We start from the raw sequence: 27,969 nt of genomic DNA, 5'->3' as shown, positions 1-27,969 counted from the left end.
ATAACTCACCATATCGGTGAGAACACAGTCAAACTAGCACAGAATGAGGCCCATTGCGACCTGTACAGCTTGTTCGTGTGCCGTCTAATAGCAGAATTAAGCCTATTGAAGGTCGTCTTCAGTTGCCTGTCGTCCTTCTTCCGCACGAGTTGGCGCTCCGCCCTTCTTCTCGCTGCGCAAAGGTTCCTGAGTTTTAAATCCGGGGCCGGAAAATGATCAGGTAACTTGACCGCCGTAGTTGCTGCTACCTTACTAGAAATCATTTTGTCAACAACATCACCAGAAACACGTTCTAGGTGCTTTCTGTACTTGTCCCAGTTGACCACGTTACTAAATTTAGGACCATGCATACGAAAGTCGGCAGCAAACACAAAAATCGGATAGTGATCACTTCCCATGCGGTCAGGCGCTGCTGACCAACTCACGCGGACGTCAGGTGAATGCAGTGTCAGGTCTATAGCTGTCGCTGAGGCTGGAGGCCGGAAAAAAGTGGGGCTGCCGTCATTGGCAACACACCGGTCCAAACTGTCAATAACCTCTACAAGTTTGCGTCCACGGGAATCCCTGTTCCTGTCACCCCAAACGGCATGATGGGCATTGAAATCAACGCAGATGATTCTAGGTGCTGCGCAGCGGTCGCAGAGCTGCTGTAGAAACAAATCTAATGCTACCGTCTTCCGCGGAGACACGTACACGGATGCAATAGAAAGGGTTCGAGAGCCGAGCTGTATTCTCACAGCCGCTACCTCAATGTCATCCGTGCAAAGATCGGCAACGCTTAGAGAAACATGTGGAATTTCTCTTCTTATGTAAAGCGCAGCACTTCCTGCAGGAAATGACTTTATGCTGCAGTTTTTATGGGCGACATATCCAGTCAAACGTCTCCCGCTTGGCAGGCCAGCTTCTGACAGGGCAATACTGGAACACAAGTCTCTTTCAAGAATAGTTTTAGTTCAGCTAACCGACTTAAAATCCCAGCGCAGTTCCACTGCAATATAAACGGCACTTTTCGGTGCATATGAGATCCACGATGTTTAGCCCCATCCATTTTAGTTCGCACGGAAGTTTGCTGCGAAGGTGGAAATTAGGGACTCAAAAGAAAGCACCAGCTGTAGGAAGTTCTTCAGGCTACCAGGCGCCATCGCTGGTACATGCGAACGCAGGGCCCCAAACAAAACATGAAAAAGGTCAGACATACCTTGATTTTTGAGCTCCTTATTTTGCGCAACGCACTCACTTACAACATCGACAAAAGATGCCGACGGGAAAACACTCTTGGCCGCAGTAGCTGGCTTTTTTGTCACTTGTGCATATGAGGGTCCCCCTTGTCGTGGAGTCTGGCTGTGATCCGGCCGCTCAGGAACATGGACACTTTTTGCTGGAGGTCGAACAGTCGGCTCGCGCGCACTGGGCCTTGGCGTCTTGCTGGACTCAGGTCTCTTAGGGACATTGTTGGGCAACGCAACAACATTAGACTCCAATACTGGGAACTCGTCTAATCCTGGGACAGGCGTCTCAGTCGGTGGGCTTTTTGGACCACCAATAAAGGACATCCGACGGTGCAGAGCGCTCACACGGAAGGGGCAGCCTCCGAAACTCGCTGGATGATCGCCACCGCAATTGGCGCAAGCAAAATCTGCCCTGCAGGTTTTAAAGGCGTGGTCGCCTCCGCACCGCTTACAGCGTCGATCCTTTGTGCAAACTTTGGCCACGTGCCCAAACCGTTGGCATCTAAAACACCGTGGAGGAGCTTTAGTGAAATCTGGAACTGCGTGTTTTGTGAATCCCAGATAAATTTTTCGGGGCGCTCTGAGTTGGGAGCGAATGTCAACACGATAGAGTTGGTAGGTTTCGCAGCCCATTATTTTCCTGGAGACTCCACATGACGCACAAGTAGTTTCACGTGCAGCACACCTTGTGGTTTCAGATAATCAACTAGGTCGCGTTCTGAATACCACATTGGTACACCCTTAATAACACAGGTGTTCTTCATGTAGGAATGGGGCAACGTTAACTTTGATGCCAAAAATCTGAGAGCTCTGCAGGAGCATGTCAACCTGCTCTTCCGTCGAGACATCCAGCTGAAGAGCCCCGTGCATGGTGAACCGACTTCGAATCGGAGCTGATCCCAGCAGTGATTCAATGGTCGCGAAAAGTAAGATGGGATTCTTCTCTCTTAAATCAACCCCCTTTTCTGTGGGCTCAACCACTACCGGGATCCCTACCGTTCGTTGCTTGCGATGACTCACCAACTTGAAGCCCTCGTTGTCCACGTCAGCCATATCGGCCACTGTCTCGTCACCGTCCACAATCGTTGACTCAGCCCCACTAAGCGATGAGGTCTCGCTGGACGGGTGGTCGTGTCCATGTTCTGGTCGCTCCACAGCCTGGGAAGGCAAGACCGCCTCTTCCGAGCCAGCCTCCTTTGAATGGCGTGGTCCCTTTAGGCTTCCCGGCGCCGGAGCAGCCGTACTCTTACCGTAGGGACAGTACCGCCTTGAAGATGCTGCCGTCCTCGAATATTCAAATAAATCTAGGTAAATTAGGAAAAATTAGCAGAACTTTTTGCTGGGCTAGTTGGTCCATTCTGAAAATAGTGAAAACAGCGCTAAAGAAGAAGCCGGAAGGCGAAACGAGGAAGTGACAGGAATTAGCGCTGACTGACAACTGAATTCATTGAGCGAAACTCGCGCAATATATAGGAAGGCAGTGGCAAAGATAGTCAGATGCAGTCAACGTCACATGATGCAAAGAGCCAAAAAGCGATAATAAACAAGATGATAAAGCCAACAGTCAACTGAATCTCAAAAGGGGTGGTAACTAAAAGGAAACTACACTCAATGACTATACACAGTTAATGTCACATGGTGTAAAGAGCCATAAAAGCGATAAAACCACAACAGGGTGAAAAGGCTAAAAGTCCGCAGGAACTCAAAGGGATGGCAACAAAAACTACACGTTGACTTAAACAGTTAATGTCACAAGGTGTAAAGAGCCATAAAAACCGATAAAACATCCATAGCAGATAATAAGGGTAAAACCAATAAAAACTGAAGAAATGGAATTCTGGAAAGAATAAAATTGACAGAATGTAGCAACGTAAGGCTAAAAAATTCACAGACCTTAACAAAAAAACGATGCAACAGTGACACTCAACGATTGAAAGACGCGTAGTTAACAATAAATATTTTAGCAATGTTGTTCCAAAAAGGCAAGTTCACTTCCGTACAAAGATTTAGACGCGTCACTGACACATTCCAAGCCCTTTCTTTTTATCAAGAAAGCTTCCTTCAATTCCCGGGCTACACTGTCTCTACTCCTATCAAGAACTACAGTTTCGCGTAAACGAGGCATGCATTTACACTCCTTGCAATGAAGCGCTAGATTAGAGCCAGTGCCTTTTTCAAGTGAGCGCTCATGTTCGCTTAAACGTTCGTTCAAGCACCTTTAGGAAAAATTAGCTAAATAAACAGAGCTGAGGCGACAGGCGATCGAACAACGTCTTCGTCTTCCTGCAATGCAAATAGTCCCCGCCAGGCCATGGCCAACCCCCCTTGTTGGTATGTGCCATGTCGTGAGGCAAACAGCAAGACAACAACAAACCATATCTCTGCCATCGTTCATCTGTATGTATTAGCAGCGCGGACACAGAACAGCAAGGAGAAGCAGAAGCACAAGTGTCGCGTTGCTGATATATATGGATCGCAACCAACTAGCCCGGCAGATGGTGTTATTTATCGTTCATAGCGCCTTATTCTTTGGCTGGCCGCCGTGTAACATTTGGTGTGAGGTCCTCGGTCCTCATCGCCATCCTGGTCTCGGAGGCTCGACGTCATCCACCTGCCGTGCTCAGCGGCCGTGTGCATCTGGTTCGCCGGGCCCGGCTGTGCCCCAGCTCGCAGGACCTGAACAGACCTCGCCGCTTACCCCAGCCCCGTCCCCCGCCCCGAACACAAGACGACATGACGACGCTGCCGCGACCCGAACCCATGACCCGACTGACCTGAGACACTGCCCACGTGTGAGGACACCGCCCCCCTGCCCATACCGTTCGGTGCGCCCAAGGGCCTCGGCCGTCGGCTCCTGGCAACCTGCCGCCCCGATGCTTCGTAGACCGAAAATCATTCGGCCATCTCCTTCATCGTGGCGGCCAGCACGTCATCACTTTCTCCTCACTGTTGAACCATCCCTTGAAGCTCATCCCTATTTCGTGCGTCTCTTCGTCAACGATCGGGACGATCACTCGTGGCCCCGGGTAGTGTTACGAAGAGGACGAAGTTGGCAGTGGCGCGGTACGGAGCGCTTGGGCTGGGCCAGATGCCATTAAATCATTTCTACTATTCATCGTTCATCGCGCCTCACTCTTAGGCTCGGCGCCACGTAACAATATCTCTGCAATTAACCCTGTTCTGTGCCAGCTGGGGGAACCTTATCGCCGCAAAATTTTTTATCTCATCCGCCCACCTAACCTTCTGCCACCCACTGCTACGCTTGCCGTCTCTTAGAATCCGCTCCGTTACCCTTAAGGACGAGCGGCTATCTTGACTTCGCATTACATGCCCTGCCCAAGCCTATTTCTTCTTGATTTCGACTAGGATGTTATTAACCCTTGTTTGATCTCTGACCAACTCTGCCATCTTCTTGTCTCTTAACGTTACACATACCATTTCTCTTTCCATACCTCGCTGCGCTGTCCTTAAGCTGAACCTTTTTCGTTAGCCTCCGCGTATCTGTCACATAGGTGTGTACCGGTTAGATACTGCTTTTATATACTTCGCTCTTGAGGGATACTGGTAAACGCCATTCATAATCTGAGGGAGCCTGAAAAATGCTGTCCACCCCATTCTTAATATTAGTTATTTCGCTCTCGGGATTTGGACTTGCGGGCACTAGTGGCTTAAGTGAAAGTACAAATTATTCATAGGTAATCTTAGGTAGATAACTATTTAGGCTGATGTAATAAAGCTCTTATTTCCGCTACACGATGGCGAACAATCTGCGCTTAGTTCTGCTGATCTGTGAGGAACCAGTTTTTTCCAGCTTTGTCTCAAGGTATTTAAAACATTCATATACATGATAAAAATTATGTACAACAAAAATAGGATCTACAAGTACGTTCCCGGTTTGTGTTTTTCTGTAGGTATATCATCCCTGTCTTTAGTATTCAATTCTGGTACAATTTCTAGATCTTGTACATAGTGCTAAATATGATTTCCTCTTTGCATAGGCAGTGCCTCGCGACTTCGGGAGCATGGAAGAGCGCTAACCTCATCTTAATTGTTCAGAAAAGGGATATAAAGTCCTTGAAAAATTACTCATTGATCAACTTACTGCCTGTTGCTTACAGGGTGTTCACGAATGTAGTCGCGCAATACAACGAGAGGGGACTTAAACATCAGTGAAACAAAGGGTCACACTAGCCTTCAGAAAATGTACTCGGAATGGACCGTATGCACAACATCAGTCAAGTGAAGGCGAAATGCGCAGAATGCGCATGGCTGACGCGGTGTCGGGGCTCGACACCGCGTCAGCCATGCACAACTTACCGGTCCTGATTGTGCAGGGTGCTTTCATCTGTGGCGTCGCTTGCTGGCCGGCCATCTACCGCGAGGCTGGTCTTAGAGCATCGCTGCCGCCCGTTCTTGGTTCACTGCCGCCTTCGCTGTTTTTGGATGCCACCGACACTTTCATCTGGCAACATCCATCGTCGACAACGGACCACGTCACAGCCAGCCCGGTATATAACGGCGACAGAGCTGCGCGCGGAATTGGGCTCGACACCGCGTCAGCCATGCACAACTTACCGGTCCTGATTGTGCAGGGTGCTTTCATCTGTGGCGTCGCTTGCTGGCCGGCCATCTACCGCGAGGCTGGTCTTAGAGCATCGCTGCCGCCCGTTCTTGGTTCACTGCCGCCTTCGCTGTTTTTGGATGCCACCGACACTTTCATCTGGCAACATCCATCGTCGACAACGGACCACGTCACAGCCAGCCCGGTATATAACGGCGATAGAGCTGCGCGCGGAATTGGGCTCGACACCGCGTCAGCCATGCACAACTTACCGGTCCTGATTGTGCAGGGTGCTTTCATCTGTGGCGTCGCTTGCTGGCCGGCCATCTACCGCGAGGCTGGTCTTAGAGCATCGCTGCCGCCCGTTCTTGGTTCACTGCCGCCTTCGCTGTTTTTGGATGCCACCGACACTTTCATCTGGCAACATCCATCGTCGACAACGGACCACGTCACAGCCAGCCCGGTATATAACGGCGACAGAGCTGCGCGCGGAATTGGGCTCGACACCGCGTCAGCCATGCACAACTTACCGGTCCTGATTGTGCAGGGTGCTTTCATCTGTGGCATCGTTGCTGGCCGGCCATCTACCGCGAGGCTGGTCTTAGAGCATCGCTGCCGCCCGTTCTTGGTTCACTGCCGCCTTCGCTGTTTTTGGATGCCACCGACACTTTCATCTGGCAACATCCATCGTCGACAAAGGACCACGTCACAGCCAGCCCGGTATATAACGGCGACAGAGCTGCGCGCGGAATTGGGCTCGACACCGCGTCAGCCATGCACAACTTACCGGTCCTGATTGTGCAGGTTAGTTACCTCAACGGTGCTACTTGTGCCAAGAGTGATGATTACTGTCTGCTAGCGGTGTCGTGCCCAACAGAGTTCCGCGCCAAAGTGAAGCGTTGTCTACTGCCAGTGTCGCGATGTTGGTCATTTGCCCTGTCCTTGTTGATCTTACTTGCCGGTGACGTTGAATCAAACCCAGGTCCTTCTCCTGAGGACCTGCTTTCCTCGATTTTGGAAACTATGCAGAGGCTCGAGTCTGGTCAAACGGAAATATTGAACGAGCTTAAGGGTGTTAAAGAAAAACAGGATGCTACAGATGTGATGATTAAACAGCTTTCTGACAGAGTTACAGCACTGGAGGCCAAAGCTGTACCACTTAGCCAACCTGACGCCAGCACTCTCGATCCCGGTCTGCATAACATTAGTGAAAAACTGGCCCAAGTTACAGAGAGGTGTATTGATGCTGAAAACAGGCTTCGGCGGTCCAATTTGTTGTTCTTTGGGCTCACAGACGATGAGAACGAAAGCTGGGACGATTCGGAACAGAAAATAATTTCCTTCTGCCACGAAAAACTGGGAAATACTGTCACAAACTCCCAGTTTGAGCGTGTACATCGGTTGGGAAGGTTCGCTGTCGACAAGCATAGGCCCATTATCACGAAACTAACTTTTTTTAAGGACAAACAGCGGATTCTTTCGTCAGCGTATAAGCTAAAAGGCTCGAATCATTCAATTCGAGAGGATTTTTCTTTGCCAACCAGGCAGGCACGGCAAAAGCTACTTGAGTTCGCCAAGCTCCAGGATAAGAAGGGCAAACTGGTCGTTGATAAGCTGCACATTGGCAAAAATACCTACGTATATGATAGCGCGACCAATTCTGTCATTCTATCAACCAGATAGCTCAGCAACAGCCATCCCACTAAGGCTCTGCCTAGGTCTTGTGGCTCCAGTCCACAGTTATCTTTATCATTTACTAACATCCGAAGCCTACTGCCTAAGCGTGAAGAGGTGTGTTCTTTTCTGGATGATTCTGACGATGATATTGTGGCACTAATAGAAACTTGGTTGCACCCTGACGTAGCGGATAGCGAAATTTTTCCCAGTAAAGATAACTACAACGTATATCGCTGTGATCGCTCCGGTAGAAAAGGTGGTGGTGTCCTTATCGCCATCAAAAAAGGATTAAATTCATTCCTCATTAACACCGGGTCTTCACTTGAAATAGTCTGGGCTGCTTGTATTTTGGCATCGGTGAGGGTACTGGTTGGTGTTTGCTACCGTCCGCCTGATTCAGATCACTCATTCGTTTCTAAACTCCATAGCAGTATTACTTCAGCTATGCAAATATGCCCAACTGAACTCATTTACCTGGTTGGTGACTTCAATTTTCCACAGATTGATTGGTCACATTTGTCGTCATCTTGCCGCGCCTCAACAGAACTTATCAACATTATGTTAGATTTTAATTTCTTTCAGGTGATTAACCAACCTACTCGCGGTTCAAACATTTTAGATTTAGCTTTCTGCAATGCGCCCGAAACGATTAACAAAGTCTTGCTCCTTGACGGTTTTAGTGACCATAAGCTCACTCATCTACAACTTAATGTCCCATTAGCATTTCAAGGTCTTACATCCACGAAAATTCGCGATTACAATAGAGCTAATTATAGTGATATGAATATTGCACTTAACGATTTTTTTATTCAAACGTTCTTGCCCTCATTTGCGGACAGGGCCGTCGATCAGAACTGGGTACTTTATAAGATCATGATGTCCAATCTAGTTTACAAATATGTTCCCTTGGTTTCAATTTCAAACGACAAATCTAATCCATGGTTCACTAGATCTCTCCGCCGTCATCGAAACAAAAAAAAGCGTTTGTACAGAAAGGCTCGGTTGGTATCTACATCGGGTGCTTGGCAAAAATACAACGATTGTCTGAAATCTTACTGCTCGGCCCTCCGGGCATCAAAGAAAAAATATTTTTCCCATGACCTACCCGCCCTCCTAAAATCTAATCCCAAAAAGTTCTGGCGCGTGATATCTCCTGACAGTACTAACAACCAATTTCCATTATGCAACGACGATCACGTGCAGCTTTCGGAGAGTGAATGTCCCCAAGCATTTAACAGATACTTTGCGTCAGTGTTCACTCGGGAAGATCATTCCAACATACCCATTGTTCCTGATCATGATTACCAATTTATGGCCCCTATTACCATTTCCGCTGAAGGTATCGCTCGTCTCATTTCTAATCTTAAGGTTTCCTCATCAGCAGGTGTTGACAACATAAATTCTAAAATACTGAAAAACACCGTATCGATCTCCAGTGAAATTCTATGCCTCATCTATCAGCAATCATTATCATCCGGTTTACTTCCTACAGATTGGAAAATTGCTAAGATCGTTCCAGTGTTCAAAAGTGGAAACAGAAATTCACCGGAAAACTACCGCCCCATTTCGCTAACCTGCATTTGCTGTAAATTACTCGAGCATGTTATCGCTTCTCACATTTACTGCCATCTGGAAATTAACTCTTTCTTTTTTCCTAATCAGCACGGCTTCCGAAAAGGTTTTTCTTGTGACACCCAACTGCTAGAATTTACGACTGACTTGCATTTCAACATGGATGCTAACCTTCAAACTGACTGTATCTTTTTAGATTTTGCTAAAGCCTTCGACCGTGTTGCACATTCCCGCTTGTTCTCAAAATTGTCTGCTCTGTGCCTAGATTCTTTAACACTGTCATGGCTACGTAACTTTCTTTCATTTCGCCAGCAGTTCACTACAGTTAACAATTTCACCTCCCCACTCAGTGATGTAGAGTCTGGCGTACCCCAAGGTAGTGTTCTTGGCCCCTTATTGTTTCTAATATACATTAACGACTTGCCAACAGACATATCTTCTTCTATACGCCTCTTTGCTGACGACTGCATCATTTACCGGCCCATTAATTCTATGCATGATCACCTTGCCCTCCAAACTGACCTGAATTTAATTTCAAATTGGTGCAGTAAATGGCAAATGATGCTCAACTCATCTAAATGCAAGGTCATCTCTTTCACCCGCAAGCGTACTAATTCTAATTTCTCGTACTCCATTGAAGGTACCGCAGTGTCTCGGGCATCATCTTATAAGTATTTAGGTATTCACCTCACAGATAATCTTTCATGGGCCACACACATTCTATCCATCTGTGCCAAAGCTTCAAGATCACTTGGGTACCTGCGCCGGAACTTGCGAAACGCCCCTAATAACGTGAGAAAAGTCGCTTACTTAACAATCGTGCGTCCTCAACTAGAATTTGCTTCACCTATATGGTCCCCTTATCAAAATTACCTGATCAACATGCTTGAATCCGTACAAAATAGAGCCGCTCGTTTCATCACACAAAAGTACCACCCCCAGTCCAGTATCACTAAGATTAAACTTGATATCTCCCTCGAACCATTACATATTCGTCGCTCCATCGCTCTTTTATGCTTACTTCATAAATATCGTCATAGCATCAGGCCATCTCCCTTGCCCCTCGAAGAGCCTTCACGCATTTCACGCCGCCTACATAATCAGTATAGCATTACACGCATTTACGGAAGAACCTTAGCATTCAATTCATCTGCACTTCCACGTGCCATTATTCTTTGGAATGATCTTCCCAACTGTATCGCATCTATCGGCAACCACCAATCATTTCAAGACCAACTGCGCAAACATTTTCTTTAACGACATTGTGTCTTGTTTCAGGTTGTTCTGTGTCCTTGGTCCCCTTTTCTTCTCGTTGGTATTTTACAAAGTTTTGGTTTCTTGTGCAATTTCAGCCATCTGTATGTTTTTTATGACTACTGCTTTTTCCTTTTGATGCCTATTGGGCACTTGCGATGCATTCTTGCTACTAATTTAATTTTTGTTGCTCGCGGTGATGTATGTCTTTTAGTTACGTTTTGCCCTGTATATTTATAATTGTGTTCAATTTTTGCCTTGTATCACGCGTTGTTTTTAATTTATTCTTCCTATTTGCTTAATCTATTGTTTTGCCCCCCTTACTCAATGCCTTTCTGGGCCCTGTAAGGTATTTTGAATAAATAAATAAATAAATAAGCAACCATTGTACATGCGAAGTTAGCCAGAACTTACACACTGGCTAGAAGGTTCATAGTTTCAGCAAGCATTATAGCTGATTTAAGGCGATAGCATTTAGGTTGCCGTCTCAAAAATAAAATAAAAATTCCGGCTTCTCTGTCACAAGATTTCCTGATTGGTCGAAAAGGTCATGAGGTCTTCAACACCACATGACCACCAGTGAACCAACCATAAGGCACTTGCATATTTTAATACTTTCGGACGTTTGCCTTCAAAAATAGATTAAGGTGAAGTAGTGGAGATCAGTGTATGGAATAAGGTGCATGGCAGACACAAGAGCAGACAGTCGAAATGCTATCGCATTTTGATTGTCAAGAATGTGTCTGAAAAGGCACCCAAGAAGGCCTCCAAGCTGGCCACGGCAACGAATAAAGTCAGATTAAAGTTTCCCACGTCCTCCTTCTCTATGGCTCTTGTGTTTTGTAGGCGCAGCAATTCTTCCTGAAACTTTGTACATTGCTTTCAGAAATTAGGCGAAGACGTTTGATTCAGTCGAACCTTCAGCAGCCCTTCAGCCATTGCATACCCAAGGTGGAAGAGTGATATGTTAAGGTTTCATGCAATTTAAGACAAAGCTTAAAAGAAAGATAGTGCGCCACAAATGCGTGAAAACCACAGTAATTTTATTGTTATCGTGGGGTAGAACTTGGCTACCTTCGAAGTCTACCTAATTCTTGGAATCTAATAATATACTGTCTAACATGTAGCACGGCTTTAGGCGCAGTTTGAGCAAAGTAACACAATTGTCTGAATTCCCGCTTGGCATTTCACTTAACCATCATCTTTTGGTAAACAGGTTGATGCCATTTTTATTGACTTCTCGAAAGCATTTGACACCGTATTGTGTTCTACATTTCTTGCTGAATATAGCGTTATACTAAATAATCCTCAGCTAGTGAAATGGATTTGCAGCTTCCTATCACATCGCTCCCAGTTCGTTTCCTATAGCTCTACTGACTCTGCTTCAATTAACGCCACATGAGGGTTTGCTGAAGGCTCTGTCCTCACACTATTACTTTGTTTAATATACATAAACAATTCACCTAACAATGTTTCTTATAACTTCGTCCTTACTCTGATGACTGCGTTTTATACGAGGCGAATAATTGCTCTAATGACCATTTTCGCCTAAAGGAATCGTTTTCTAGGTATTGTAGTTGATGCAATATGTGGGAGAGGAGCATTAACTTTGATAAATTTGTCCTGAAGTCCTTCTCTAATAAATCTTCTCCTTCGATTTTTAGCAACTCATTCCGTGGTCATACCTTAAGCAAAGTGCGCTAGTATAAATATCTTGGTGACATTTTAGCGCAAAACTTCTCATAGCCTAATCACACTGGCTACATCTGTAATAAAGCAAAATGAAAACTTAGGCTTTCTGCGGCGAACATCCCCAGAGGACATAAAGCTTGACTTAATGTACAAATGGCTAATACGTCTAATTTTAATTATGCTTCGGTGAGTGGAATCTATATTCACCACCAGATATTAATATGTTGGTGGCTTTCCAAAAAAAAAGCTGTGATTTTATTTTTCGCCGTTATGACCGCTATTTCTCGCCCTCTTCGGCACTTCTTTCCTAGAAGCTAACAAAGATTTCTGCACGTCGCCGCATCGAATCATTAAAATTTTTCGACTGCATAATGAATTCTTCAGTCACGCCCTCATCCAATCCATTTAACTTTGGTCCTCAAAAAACGGCTGGCGGACATCATAAACTCCACTTGACGCCTTGCTGGTCATGCACTAGCATGCTCAAATTCCGTTTTGCTCCACGCCCATCGAATCTCTGAATGCATATCAGCTGGGGACATTCGCTCCTTTGATTTCGAAACCTTCGTAACAGATATTGAAAACACATTTTTGTGTTTGATTCAGATATTGAAACATTTTTATTCATGCCTGCAACCCAACGATAATCATGTACTCCCCTCTTTTTTTTCATACCTTTTTTGTTCCTGCTCATCATTACTTGAATTTATTTTGCGGATGTAGTTTATAAATAAATTCTTTATTTCACTCATGAAGTGAGGGAGTGCGGGAAAAAAAGCTGAAAATTCAGCTTGACTAGTTCCCAGCTCCCCAGATTACAAAAAATTCAAGAAACAAAAGAGAGGACAAGGAAAAAAAATAAAATAAAATAATGGCAGAGCGGCATAATAACAACACAAATCAAAATACAGAAATGCTTTGTTTACAAAGTCAGATCGGCTTGTACAAGGAAAATAAACAAAACAATTCTAATTGAACTGTATGATACACCGGTGATAAGCGAAAGTACATGCCAGAAAAAGCCCGAAAAAACAAGAACGTTACATAAGTAAAGGAAAGAGACGGAGAAAACAATGCGCATGAACAGAAAAGCGTTGCTCAAGGAAAGGTACAGCGTACATATGCAAAATGCTAGAAATACCCCATCATATGAAGGAATTGTTTTCTATGAACAGTAATTTCAGTTCTCTTTTTGAAGTTAACTCGGGAGTGATGCCGTTTCTGTAACAGATATTTAACAAGTGTGGTAGCAATCTGTTTATCATTTGTCGTCCATAATCTGTCCTGCACGTTTTTACTAACCAAGGCTGTGTGCTTCTATATTCATAAGCTAGTGTCCTTTTACAAAGAGATGCCAACCGTAATAGACAATGAGTGTTGTTTTTTATTTCAGTCCTATAACGCGAACACAAGCCGTGCGAGTATAGGCTGTCTATTTTCATTATGCAATATTTCGAGAACAAAAGGTGGGAAGGGTGACTTCTGGGGACGTTTTCAATGTTTCTTAACATTTTTTTCTGCAAAGTCAGAATTTTTTGCAAATTTCCTTTGGTTGTATTCCCCCAGACTAGTTGGCAATAGTTTATGTGTGAGTGGAATAGTGCATTGTACAATAAAAGTTTAACCTTTGGAGGTAGAGTATATCTGTTTGCGTACGTTACTCCCACGATGCAAGACAGTTTTGAGATAACGTGGCTCACGTGATTGTCCCACGTCATATTTTCGGTGAAATATACTCCAAGTATTTTGAATGTGTTTACTATCTCTATCTTTGTGTTGTTCAACTTAATGTCTCTGTCTATGCTAATAATTTTGTTTTTCGCACGGTATAGGACAGCCTTCGTTTTACTAACGTTTATTTTTAATTGGTTCAGTTGGGCCCATATGTCTAATTTCTGAAGAGTTTTGTTCGCTCTAGTGATGACCTCATCTGCGCTAGCTGCAGTGAACAACAGTGTCACATCATCCGCGTAAATGACAAATTTCACCGTAGGATCGATGCTTATGATGTCATTTAAGTACAAATTAAAAAGAAACGGGCCAAGAATACTCCCCTGAGGCACACCTGCAGAAATGGGCAATACATGGGACGAGTAGCCATTTAAATATACGTACTGGTTTCGATCATTTAGGTAGGATGTCAAAAGCGATAGCACAGTTCCACGGAAGCCGTACATTTCAAGTTTTTTCAGTAGGATAGAGTGATTTAAGTAATCAAAAGCTTTTGTGAAATCGACGTATACCCCAAGGGCTACTTCTTTGTTTTCGAGAGATTCTAGAACAAATTCCTTTTGCTCCAGCAGTGCCATTTCTGTTGATCTGTGTTTTCTGAAGCCGTATTGCGCGTCGTGAAGAATATTGCATTGTTCACTAAGATTTGTTATTCTAGAGAGAATCATTTTTTCAAATCCTTTAGAAAAAACTGGAAGTATTGACACGGGTCTAAAGTTTGTAAATTCATTCTTACTTCCTTTCTTGTGCAGTACACTCACTTTGGCAAGCTGCATTTGCTTCGGAAATAGTCCTTGAGATAAACAAAGTTAAATATAGTTTGTACTTAGTTAACGTTTTTTTATCAGAATATAATGTGGAACACCCCAATGCGCTCATATATGCATAGTGTTACTCTCCCACTCATGGAATAGCGCTTCATTGCGCTGCAGCATAAATAAATAAATAAATAAATAAATAAATAAATAAATAAATAAATAAATAAATAAATCAGTATATTACCTCAGAATAAAAATACGAAACGTCCTATCTTTATTTTAGGCTTCAGAATATTTTGTGGATTTGTAGAGTGGGTCTTGAATAATAATAATAATAATAATAATAATAATAATAATAATAATTGGTTTTGGGGGAAAGAAAATGGCGCAGTATCGGTCTCATATATCGTTGGACACCTGAACCGCACAGTAGGGGAAGGGATAAAGGAGGGAGTGAAAGAAGAAAGGAAGAAAGAGGTGCCGTAGTGGAGTGCTCCGGAATAATTTCGACCACCTGGGGATCTTTAACGTGCACTGATATCGCACAGCACAAGGGCGCCTTAGCGTTTTGCCTCCATAAAAACGCAGCCGCCGCGATCGGGTTCGAACCCGGGAACTCCGGATCAGTAGCCGAGCGCCCTAACCACTGAACCACCGTGGCAGGTGCTCCTGAAACAGCCGGTTCAGTTTTGGGGCAACGTGCATCCTAAGAGCTTTTTTTTCTGGTTTAAATAAAACCTACTACTTGAGAACGAAAAAAGGCATGTCACCAGGCACTAGCCTATTGTAGCCATATTTAGTAGGGTGTTCTGCCAACCATATTTTGAACGAACAAATCCTGTTTGCCGATTGTGTCGAAGTGAGCGGCCAGCGCCGCTTTCTGCATCAGCCTGAAAGTGCGTCAACGAAATCGTCTAGAAACGCAGCTTTTGTTTAATCTTCACATTGGCGAAACAAAAAAAAAAGGAAAGCAGTGTAGTAAGTAGTTACGCTAGCAGGGCATTTGTACATTCTGAGTGGCGGTCACTTACTTAGACATCAGTTTTAATAGCGAGACAACTATGGAGTGATGTAATCTGCTGATGTGAGCATATGGATGGGAAGGGTGCATTCTTCCGATACATAGCAAAATCATGCTTATAAAGTTGGTCCTGTCCTCGTGCCTAGTAGTTAAGACTCTATAGAAAGCCAGTGGGGCGCGTTTTTGACAGTAAATTGTCAGGCTGCAATCTTACGATGCGTGAAAAATGGCGTTCAAAAACCACTTTCCGTTGAAGAAATGCGCAAATCCAGAATTTCTTTCTATGTGTTCAAAACGAGTCAGAAGGAGCTCCTATAACGCAATGCAGAAACGCTTACGTTTTCTTTTCATATTTTTTAAGGCTTATCGAAATGCAGGGAAAAACGGCCACGCTGGCGAGGGTTTGCACATTCAATTGTATTGGATGATTTCGACACGTTTTACATTCTAAAGAAATAGGCTTGACCCTTAAACTAAATTTAGCGATTTTAGCATAATTAACTTATTAGGCGGGAATAAAAAAGCACACTTGATCGTTTGTTTGACGCACTTCCGGTATAGCACATATCTTTGTAAACCCTGGCTAATGTACCATCAAACGCCAGTTGCAAACACACAGGAAGATATCTACAGCGGCTGCGCAGCCACTATATTCCTCCAAAGAGAAAGTGTTGAAATCCGAATCAGGAAGGGTGCCAGGCAACGAAACACGACATCCCCGCTGCCATTCCACGCTTCTTTAGAAGAAATATTCAGGGAACTGAATTTTAAAGAGTTGCTGAGTAAGTCACTGGAACAAATATAGCGCCTTATAAACGACCTCAACCTGCAAAGCAGGAAGTTGGGCGTGTTGATTATTATGAAGAAAACTAATGAGAACAACAGTTCACTATAGGCAGCGAAGCACTGGCATAGTATAGTAATAATGAGATCTACTTTGGGCAGGTAGTGACCACAGACCAAAACTACGAGATTCTTATAGTTTATGATATCAGGAGTCCCGTGGAGTGCATTTGGGCAGTTACTCTCGCGTCATGAGTAGCAGCGCTCACAAGTATTCCTCGAGAGGAAAGCATATTAAATTTGCATCTCGCCAGTACTCACCAAAGGGGTTAGAGGGTAAGTACTCGTTAAAGGGACCGTGGCATGATATTTACTGCGATTAGGAAAAACCCACGAGCAATCGATATTCTATCACTCGTCACCACACTGGAAAAATCTGTAAGCTTGGTTGATTGAGACCCAAGGCATCGGCGATTAAAAAAGATGCTCCTTTCGCCCCTCTTAACTCATGCACGTCAACCCGCCACAAAAATAAAGAAAGAATGTGCAGACGGCACCCCTCCGCGACATTCCAGCCCTATAGTATCCCCGCTACTGGGCACTCCCAATGAGAGGCTCGCTCAGATTGACCACTGACGTCATGACCGTTAGGAGCGGCTAAGAACGCACGGTGAGGTGTTGCCCTAGTCGTCTGCGAGATACTGCAGGCAGTATTTTAACGCGAGAGCGTTAAAGCTGATGTTCGGAGGAAAAGTCGTGTGCGTTGTCACACTACTTCAGGTTTGGCCAGCAGAGGTTGCGACAACGCACGCACGCACGCACGCACGCACGCACGCACGCACACACACACACACACACACACACACACACACACACACACACACACACACACACACACACACACACACACACACACACACACACACACACACACACACACACACACACACACACACACACACACACACACACACACACACACACACACACACACACACACACACACACACACACACACACACACACACACACACACACACACACACACACACACACACACACACACACACACACACACACACACACACACACACACACACACACACACACACACACACACACACACACACACACACACACACACACACACACACACACACACACACACACACACACACACACACACACACACACACACACACACACACACACACACACACACACACACACACACACACACACACACACACACACACACACACACACACACACACACACACACACACACACACACACACACACACACACACACACACACACACACACACACACACACACACACACACACACACACACACACACACACACACACACACACACACACACACACACACACACACACACACACACACACACACACACACACACACACACACACACACACACACACACACACACACACACACACACACACACACACACACACACACACACACACACACACACACACACACACACACACACACACACACACACACACACACACACACACACACACACACACACACACACACACACACACACACACACACACACACACACAAAAGCTTCATTTTCCACAAAGAAGTGGAAGGAGGCGGAGGGAAAAGCCGTACATTTGCGGATTGAGAAATCCTCCGCCTCCTAACAGTGTACATAGCAGCAGAGTGGGGCAATCGACAATGTCACATTTTTTTTGTTGCAAAGAGAAAAGAAAAAGAGCACTATATCGCATCAGACAATAAAATAAGCATAAATAATAGTTTCAATAGAGCACTGTTTTTGGGCGCCTGGAAAACTTTCCTTTTCAAAAATAAAACAATGTAATGTAATTGAGCATAAAGATAGACCTTTGCGTTCATTCACAAAAAAGAGCATGAGCAGCAAAATATTTTCGCATATTCAGAAATAACATATTGAATACATCAGTACCTTCTCTTTCTACAGCATTCAATAATCGCGGAAGATTATACAGGAGTGTTTGTTGTCCATAGGCAGTGCGACATTTTGGAACTTTCCATCGTTTTGGAGTTCTGGTGCTGTAGGTGGGATAATTAGGTTTTAGTTCTGCCAGTTCCGTAAAAACTGGACTGTCTCGTTGGACACTTAAACGGTACTGCCTGCATAATTTGTATTCGTATATATTTTTTACTTTCAATAAATTAAGCGAAGAAAAGATATGTGAAGGCGGTCCTGTGTATTCAACGTTTTCAATTATTCGTACTATTTTTTTCTGTAGTCTTTCAAGATTCAGGATATTAGTTTCTGTTGTTTTTCCCCAGATTAAATGAGAGTAGTTTAGGTGGGAGACAAACAGAGCGTTGCAGACAATTAGTCTAACTTTTTTTGCAAGAGCATAGAGGTTGCGATTTAAAATTCCAGTTAAGCAGCTCATATAACAAAAGAACTGTAGCGCAACCAAGACGAACACAAGAAAGAGGCACACAGGACTAGCGCTAAACTTCATCTAACTTTATTCACTGGCAGCGCAGCTAATATAAGGAAAAAACCAGATCACGTGCAGATACCAGTTCACATACACCACTGTCAACAGAACCGTTCAAGATATGCCATCTCCTATCTGTATAGATTCACAGACGTATCGCTAAAACAATATACGCCTCTCTTCCTTATATCAAATGCCTCCAGTAGTTTCCTTGCCCTAGTATTTTTGCTTTTGCCCAAAATCTTTATCTCATGAAACCGCGGTTGACACTTTTTGCAGGACTGGCATCTAGCCTGCTGCAAATGTTCTGCCGCTCGAGGGCACTCAGAACACTCAGTGCAGTGCTGAGGAAGATGCGCACCATTTACGTATTTCAGTGAGCGCGAGTGCTCACCTGCCCTTTCATTTATGCACCGCCCTGTTTGGCCCACATAGACCTTCCCGCATGACAGCGGTATCTGATATACCACCCCGATGCAGAAATCCGTGAACTTAGCATGTCTGACGCGGCAACCACTCCTGTCTTTGCTCGGAATTCGCGCGCAGAGCTGTGCCATCTTGCGTGGGGCCGAGAAGGCAACCGGCAACATATCTTGAACGGTTCTGTTGATTGTGGTGTGTGTGACCTGGTATCTGCACGTGATCGGGTTTTTTCCTTATATTTGCAGCGCTGCCAGTGAATAAAGTTAGATGAACTTTAGCGCTAGTCCTGTGTGCCTCTTTTTTGTGTTCTTCTTGGTTGCGCTACAGTTCTTTTGTTACAAAATGCACCATCTTGCCCAACAAAAAGTTCTAAACAATCTTTCAAAAGCTCAGGGCCCTTTTGTATGTGACTTCTTGTCATCTTCTTAGCTAGGTGCCTTTGTCTCCATCATCACTGCGTCAACGTGCCGGACAAGATACATTTCCTTTTGCCTTCGAAAGGACATCATACCTACGGAAGTGAGTGCACTCTTTGGTTACTTGCAGCCTCCGTTAGGTCTTCTGAGGCGGTTGTGCAGATTTTTGAAAGATCAGCTGTGGTGACAGATTAGAAGGTGCGAAGACTATGTGCGCACAATATGCTACAGCATGGATCCGCGATGGCTAGCAGAGAGCAAGCACCAAGCAATTCGCCGCCTCATTGGAAGAATGACGGAGTTTTGGGGGGTCCACACACTCAATCAAGTGATGTGGCCTACTGTGACGAAGAGCAAGACGCAGGCAAAGATACCGGTGACTATTGTGGGGGAAGTTGAACTTCCTATGAAGTAAACCAAATTTTGAGCAAAGGACCGATGTTTAACCATGAGCCGCATGTTGAAGCACATGAGTTCCTGGCCTTGAAGAGGCGTATAGCAGGAAAGACTTCTGAAGAAAACAAGGCAAGATGCCTACTGGATGGAGTGGATGCGTTAACAACATCGACATGCAACAATGGCAGAAGGGCTAACAAGAATGCCATGACGAACATAGTGTCCTACTTCAGAGAAAACAACCTCCAGCTTCTCCAAGCCGACAAGGAGGGCGGATTTGTGGTGTTCACCGAGGAAGAGTTTGGTGTCAGAGCCGGTGAAGCTATTTCCAAGAACTTTGCTCCGGTGAAAGCCAGCTCCTTGAGAGTGAAAGACAAGATAGCACAGATGTGCAAGGACTTAAAATTGGACAGACTAGCGAGTAGCATAAAAAGAATGCGCTTAGTGTTTTTACCGCGAAAACGCATAAACCGTCAGTGCCTTTAGATCTGTGGTTAGCGAGACGGACACTTGGCACCTTAATCTAAGCAGATACCTGCAAAAGCACCTCAGTCATCTACCTGTATCTGATCCTTTTCATACTAAGAGTTCAAAAGATGTTATTAGTTTTGTAGAAGGAAATGCTTCCATTGGTTATGTGTTTTCTGTCGATGTTGAAGATTTATTTTATTCTGTGCCCCACAGTGAGTTGTTTGTAGCTGTAAGAGTTGCCATAGAAGATAGCGGTGCTTCAATTTCAGAACTCCTCAGGGGCTTCAATAGATAATTTTATGAGGGTACTTGAATTTTACCTCAGTGTGACGTGTGTCTCTTACGGCAGCAAATTTTACCGCCAAAGACAAGGGATCTGCATTGGATCCTGCGTAGCGCCCCTACTTACTAACATTTTTCTAACATCTATTGACCGCGCCCTTGAACTAAGTTTAACGGGGAAGGGGGTTCTGAAAGTTTTTAGGTATGTTGACGACTTCCTGGTAGTTTTTTAAAAACAGAGTGAGTTGACGTACACAGATGCTGTGAGCACTGTGTTAAATACCTTTAAAGATATGGGAGGGGCACTGAGGTTCACGCATGAGCTGCCTGCGCGGGGTTCTTTACAGTTTCAGACAAACATCACTGTGGGTGTATGTCATGCATGTTGACAATACGCACCGCGAGCACAGCAGCAGCTACTACCGTATGCTTCGGCTCAGTCGAAAACTGTGAAACGCGCCATTGCCAAGCTTTGCCTTTAATCGGCTCTCATGAAATCGTGCTGTCACACTATGCAAGGGAGCTCTGACAAGCAGGTTGACAGATTACTTTCGGCAGGGTTCCCAGGCACTGTCATCAAAGCAGTTTCGGAAGCCCTCTTACAGAAGATAAAAACCAAGTTGCAGCAGCCATGTGTCAACAGAGAAACGGCTGTCAAACCGGAGGTTGTGCCGTATTTGCACAAGGTAGCCCACCACTTGAAAAAGTGGCTAACAAACGTGGCGTGCCGGTTGACTTCTCGGCCCCACGCAAGATGGCACAGCTCTGCGCGCGAATTGCGAGCAAAGACAAGAGGTTGCCGCGTCAGACATGCTAAGAAGTTCACGGATTGCTGTATCGCGGTGGTTTACCAGATACCGCTGTCATGCGGGAAGGTCTATGTTGGCCAAACAGGGCGGTGCATCAATGAAAGGGCAGGTGAGCACGCGCGCTCACCTGCCCTTAGATTTTAGGCAAAAGCAAAGATACTAGGTCAAGGGAACTACTGGAGGCATTTCATATAAGGAAGAGAGGAGTATACTGTGTTAACGATACGTCTGTGAATCTATACAAATCGGAGATGGCATATCTTGAACGGTTCTGTTGATAGTCGTGTGTGCGACCTGGTATCTGCACGTTGTCTGGTTTTTCCTTATATTTGCTGCGCTGCCAGTGAATAAATTTAGATGAAGTTTAGCACTAGTCCTGTGCGCCTCTTTCTTGTGTTCGTCTTGGTTGCGCTATAGTTCTTTTGTTACAAAATGTGCCATCTAGCCCAACAAAACGTTCTTCTAAATTATGCAGCTCAGTTTGCTGATTATGCTGTTTACATGATCATTCCAATGCAAAGTTGAAGTAAAATATACCCCTAACACCTTGACAGTATCTTCCACATCAATGGCTGTGGATCTAAACATTACTGTTCCTTGTAACGGAATTTGTTCAACTTTTGGTAGAAAAACTACCACCTTTGTTTTGTTTGCGTTAAAATTTAATTGATTGCTGGAAGTCCACGAGCCCAATTTGCGCAGAAAAATATTTGCTTTAGTAATTCCTTCAGCTTCAGAGCGTAAAGCACTCGTGTAGTCGGCAAATATAACAAACTTGGTATCATAGCAGATGTGTACAATATCATTAATGTACAAATTAAATAGGACAGGCCTAAAATGCTACCCTGTTGGACTCCTGTAATAATTTCTTTCCTGTGAGAAATTAAACCATTTATGTCGACATAGTGAAAACTATTTGATAGGTAACTTTTGGGCATAGCCCAAACATGTCCCCGTATACTATAATGAAGTAGTTTTTCAAAAAGGATAGTATGACTAATATAATTGAAAGTTTGGCTAAAATCAACAAATATACCTGTAGCAACACGTTTCTCTTCAAAATGTTTTAAAATATATTCCTTATGATCCAACAGTTCCAGCTCTCTAGACCTGTCCCTTATGATGCCATATTGCGAAGTAGTTATTATATTATGCTTGCTGCAGAAGCGTGATATTCGTTCTAGGAAAATTTCCTCGAGGCCTTTCGGAAAGGTAGGAAGAAATGGCATCGATCTGTAGTTAGATACATTTTTTTAACCTTTTTATATAAGGCTATCACACGGGCGACTTGCATATTTTTTAGAAGAAACCGCTGTAGAAATGCAGAGATTAAAAATATCTGCTAGAATGGGGCTGATTGTACGTATCACATACTTGACGGGTGTTATTTGTATACAGTCAGCATCAACACTATGAGAATTATTTAAACTCAGAAAGAGAACACACTTCATTTGCATCTGTTCGTTCAAAAACATTGTGCGAGATTTTTCCTGCCCTGAAGTTTTGTATGATGTTTGGTTTTTAGCAAAATCTCTGTTAACAAAGTAGCAATTAAACATATTTACCATTTCTTCTCCGAACATCACACCGCAGTTAATCAAAGTGAGATAGGTATGACGTCAGACACGAATAGATGACGGGCTAGCGGTGTGCCAGCTGCGCAGCAGTCACAGCGTTGTGACAGTGCGCTGCGCGTCTCCGGAGGACCGCTATCTCCGGCGACATCTTCCCTTTGCTGGGCGCGCTTGAACAACAGAGTGTACGGCGCCAGGAACAGGGGGGGGGGGGGGGGGGGCAAGGCTCATTATATATCCGAAGGGTGACAGCCTGGCCGCCACCTTTTTCTCACGCCAGAAAGCATTCAACTGGTCAAGCACATCCCCGCTAGAGTGACAAGTGGCGCCGGCAGAAAGAGAAATGGCCCGAGCCGTGGGAAAATACAAAAAAGACGGGGAATGCCGCAGTCGCCGGCGCTGAGAAGAGGGCGAGAGACGCTCAAGCCTTAATAGAAGTATTTCCCGAATGGAGGAGAAAAAACGACCAAAAGCCAGTTAGTTTGGCGACGAGCAAATAAATAAATGACGTGGCTGTGGCGAAGGAGAGCTTCTCGAAAAAAAACAAGCTCCGAGACAGATGGAATTGCGAAGGGCCAAATGATTGCTAACCCTATCACATTCGGCTTCCTAAGGGTTATTGAGGAAGTTCCTTTAGAAAAATAATTTGTAAATTAAAGAGTTGAAGCCGAGCTTTTAAATTCCACCCGAATGTTCACAAGACCACTTATACACAGCTTCTACACATCTGTTGCATAAGAATAAGACCACGAAAATAATTTCAGGGTCGATTTAAAGGTGTTTTCTACCAAGTGTGTGATGTATTCTGTCATCTTCCATGGTAGTTGATTGCCTTTTGAGTTAAGCGGCTAGGCCCAAAGCCCTGCGTTCGCATCCTGGCCCGGGAAGCAGCATTTCAGTGCAAGTTAAGTAAAAAAGACGCCTGTGAGTTGTGCCACGTCAGTGCATGCTCGGGACCATTCTCATAGAGCGTACCTATTCGTAAGCCAAAATGAAAAATAGGCAATGATAGCACTGGTAATGGTACAGGCAATGGTAGCACTCACTAGCACTGAATTTCGCAGGCCTTGTATTAAGACATTATCTAGATCAGCGAGTCCGAAAACAGACGCTTCTTAAGCTTCGTGTATCAGCCATATGTAAGCGGGAATAACCTCCTCGAAGATAAACAAGTGAGGTACCAACCTTGATTTATCGCCGAAAGTTTGTTCCACATGCGATGTCAAAACGAGGAAACCAGCCATTAAAAATATTAGAAGCATTGTTGCTATGCAAGGATATGAGCAACACCTTCAAATTTGCTAAGCAAGTATGTGTGCTTAGGACGCAAAGCGGTATGCCCTTGGGATAGTGACGTGTGCAATAATGGCGAATTAAATGTAAACATAATTACTAAGCCATTCTCAGCACGGAGAAAACAAGTTTTAAGAAAAGGAGCAGACACTCAGCCGAAGCGAATCGTGACTGCTCCAGCAATTAGCGATTTCTGGCAACATAAAATTTTAGGCCTTGATTGCCTTTTTTGGCTGTTAAAAAAGCGAAAGAAAGAATATACATGTATTCAAATTAGCTTTACTTAAACAGGAACGTCTTCTTCCCACCCTTCATTGTGCTAGACATAGTCGACGGCGTACTTTATGATCGGAGCAGGTTGGTTCTCTTGTTATCAGGGTGAAAGTAACATGTGGAAAAATATCGATTTATTTCCCTCAGTACTGGCGAAGACTCTCTTCTTTTGGAAGAAATAATAACAGAAAATAGGGGCGCATGAAAAGGTCCAAGATTGACACAGGTCAAGCACTCGTCCTGTGTCATTTTCGGCCTTTTTGTGTGTATTATTTCGCGCTACTGTTTCTTCCAAAATGTATGCACCATCTTGCCCGACTACAACCCTTGCTAACCTGTCCTCTAAGACCTCAAACTAGAACCTACCTACGTACCAACATAGTGCAGCCTTTTGGGGAAAGCAAGAAGGTAAGAGTGCAGTGCAAAGACGAAACCTTAATACGTCGTATTTGTCGGAGGAGCGCCTCATGCGGTTTAAAAAACAAAAAAAATGTACGAAACTGGGAAAACAGTGCAGCTGGATCATTCAAGAATCGCGATGCAAGAAAGGACAATAAGACGGACAACATAACAAGTACGGTTTCACAATAAATGCCTTTATGAAAAGAACACAGACACATATGTAAACGCACCTCATAAAACACATTACAATTTGCTGAGAAGGAAAGTGGTCCAAAATGGGCAGACGGTCTATTTTCTCTGCCGCGGAAACATCTGCTGTTCAACCGAAAAAAATAAACCACCAAGAGCATGAAATAACCGGCAAATCCTTAGCAGAACACTTTAACGAAAACTTTGTTAGCATGGTAGCACAGGACAGCACCACTCCGATTCGGCGCTCACAAATAAATAGTACTGCGGAAAGCCTATTTTTCGGGCCAACAAGCGAAACAGAAACTTTTATGAGTATTATGAACTTAAGTAATAGTACTGCGTTAGACGCTAACAATATGTCAGTGTGGCCAGTAAAGTACGTTTTGGAATTTGTTGTCTCGGTACTTGTCCACATCTATAACCTTGTGCTCAAAACCGGTGTGTATCCAGAAGGTATGAAGCAGTCTACAGTGACAGTAATAATTAAAAGTGGTGACAGGAACCCAACACCAAACTACAGTCAAATATCGATTATATCCATATTCTCCAGGGACTTGAAAAGCTTTTCTTCTGTCGCATCACGCGGTTTTTAGACAGACACAATATTTTGACTCAAGCCCGGTTTGGATTCAGGAAAAACAAATAATCCGAAACAGCATTATTAACACCAAAAGAGACAATTGTGGAAAACATTGAAAATAATATTTACACATTAGCACTCTTTATTGATTTCACGTAGGCTTCTTATTCCTTAGATCACTAGATAATATTAACCAAACTATTGTCGTGTGGTATACGCAGGAAGCCGTCAGAACTGATAAAATCATATTTAACTGGAAGAAGCCAATGTGTATGCATAGGCAGTGCGCGGTCATCCTTTCTGCCTATTACATGCGGTGTCCCACGAGACAGTGTTTCGGGACCTCTTCTTTTTAATGCTTACATAAATAATACTGTTACAATTAATCAAACAGCGAAATTTTTCGTTTAGGCGGATGATAGCAGCATTCTCGTCTCTGATCACATTGAAGATGAATTGATTAACAATACCAATGGAATACTTGAACTACTCCATGCTTGGTGACAGTTGAATAAACTAAAAGTTAAAGCAAAAAAAAACTAAACCAGTTATTTTCAGGGCAAGACACAAGCCACTCAAATTGATATTTTACATAAACACAAGAACCTAGGAGTTTTTTCATCTCATCTTAGCTTAGATTTGCGAGTCCGTAGCCTCTGTAGAAAACTCTCTGCAACAACTGGAGCACTCTCGTTGCCGAAAACTTCTCCCTATGAAAGTAAAGCTGGAAATATATTACGCTCTGTTATCGTCTCGTTTAATTTACAGTAGCCTTATTTGGCTTACCACAACAAAAAGAAACATTAAGAAAATACTTGCCCTATAAACAAAGGCCATTCGCTATATTGCCAATGCTCCGTTCCTACACTCGACAAAATCCTATTTCCCCCATGCAAAATCCTCAGAGCTAATTAAATATGCACTTTTGCGAATTTTGCCTTCTTTCTTCTTCTCAACTACTGACAGAACAATTTTTAGTACAGACTGCCAGACTTACACCAAAAAAAACATACAATTATAACTACTCGTTGTACTGACTTATGGCATACTCCGCTTTTCCGAAAAATCTACAAATTTCAGTCTTTGCAGCACAACTTCCCATAAATTCTCAATGAACATCGATATGCCAAGATAAATTATTTTAAACAGCTTGAAGAATCCTTTTCCAACCTATAAATAGTAGTCTTTGTGATATATCTTTGCTTCACTGACCTATTATTTCTAGTACCGCTACTCTATCTTGATTTCAGTTATGATTGTACAAATCTAGTTTTATTCAAATATGTATGTATGATGTATTCTTGTGTTATTTCTTATAATATTTTGTTATTTCTTGTGTTATTTCTTATAATATAAGCTTGTTTGTGTCTTGAAAACTACTCAAAGTTATTATTGTATACTATCTTGTATTCTCGATCTCTCCGTTGCTTCCCTCAACTCTTGTTAGCAACTATGTAGGCACTGGCTAGTAGAGGTTTTCTGGGCCATGTCAAGCTGTGATTCACAACCTTTAGCGCAGATATCCTTCCAAACTTGTGGTAAATAAATTGAATTGAAAAAAAAACAATAGCTGCGGCGTTCGAGAAAAAATTGCTAGCGTCGTGATGGCTTCGGACACTGTAGGAAATGCGGAGTAGAGACGCAAAGCTACAGCTTCGCTCGTGATCGCTAGTTTCCCTCTGATATCGTTTTCTATGGCTCTTCGCTGTCTTCTGGGCTAGCAAAAAAATGCACACGCGAAGGAACATTGCGCTTGCAAAGAAAGGAGGCGGGTGACGGCTGTAGGTGTATGTGCACGGTGGCATACTGTAACATACGCATATCAGCGGTGGCGAAAAAGACGCAATAAACAAACGAAGAAGCTTCACATGCTTCGTATTTGATATTTTTCCGCTACTACCATATGCTAAGGCGGCTTTATCTAAAGAGATTGCCTATTTTGCTCACTGTAAAGGTTTTCTCATTATCTCTAGACAAGGTTCCTGCAGAACTAAAGCAACAGACAGAAGCGGCCTCCTAAAGCTTGACACTCAAGGTTGCATCGCCGTGCGTTATGGCAGACGCTAGGGAATGGCGCAGCGAGAACAGGTGCTTT

General features: G+C 44.0%; 1 long non-coding RNA gene across 1 annotated transcript in view; it reads right to left on the bottom strand.

The window, feature by feature from the left end:
* Positions 1 to 24,507, bottom strand: part of LOC144100707 (uncharacterized) — a 106,037-nt gene extending 81,530 nt beyond the window's left edge. The window contains exon 1 of the long non-coding RNA XR_013307811.1: positions 24,320 to 24,507. This is a non-coding gene — a long non-coding RNA (uncharacterized LOC144100707). The remainder of the gene's footprint in view (positions 1 to 24,319) is intronic.
* Positions 24,508 to 27,969: the final 3,462 nt, after the last annotated feature.

Source organism: Amblyomma americanum, chromosome 8 (assembly GCF_052857255.1).
Source record: "Amblyomma americanum isolate KBUSLIRL-KWMA chromosome 8, ASM5285725v1, whole genome shotgun sequence".
NCBI classification, from domain to species: domain Eukaryota; kingdom Metazoa; phylum Arthropoda; class Arachnida; order Ixodida; family Ixodidae; genus Amblyomma; species Amblyomma americanum.
The sequence above is the reverse complement of the archived record's forward strand: the minus strand, read 5'-3'. Positions and strand labels throughout refer to the sequence as shown.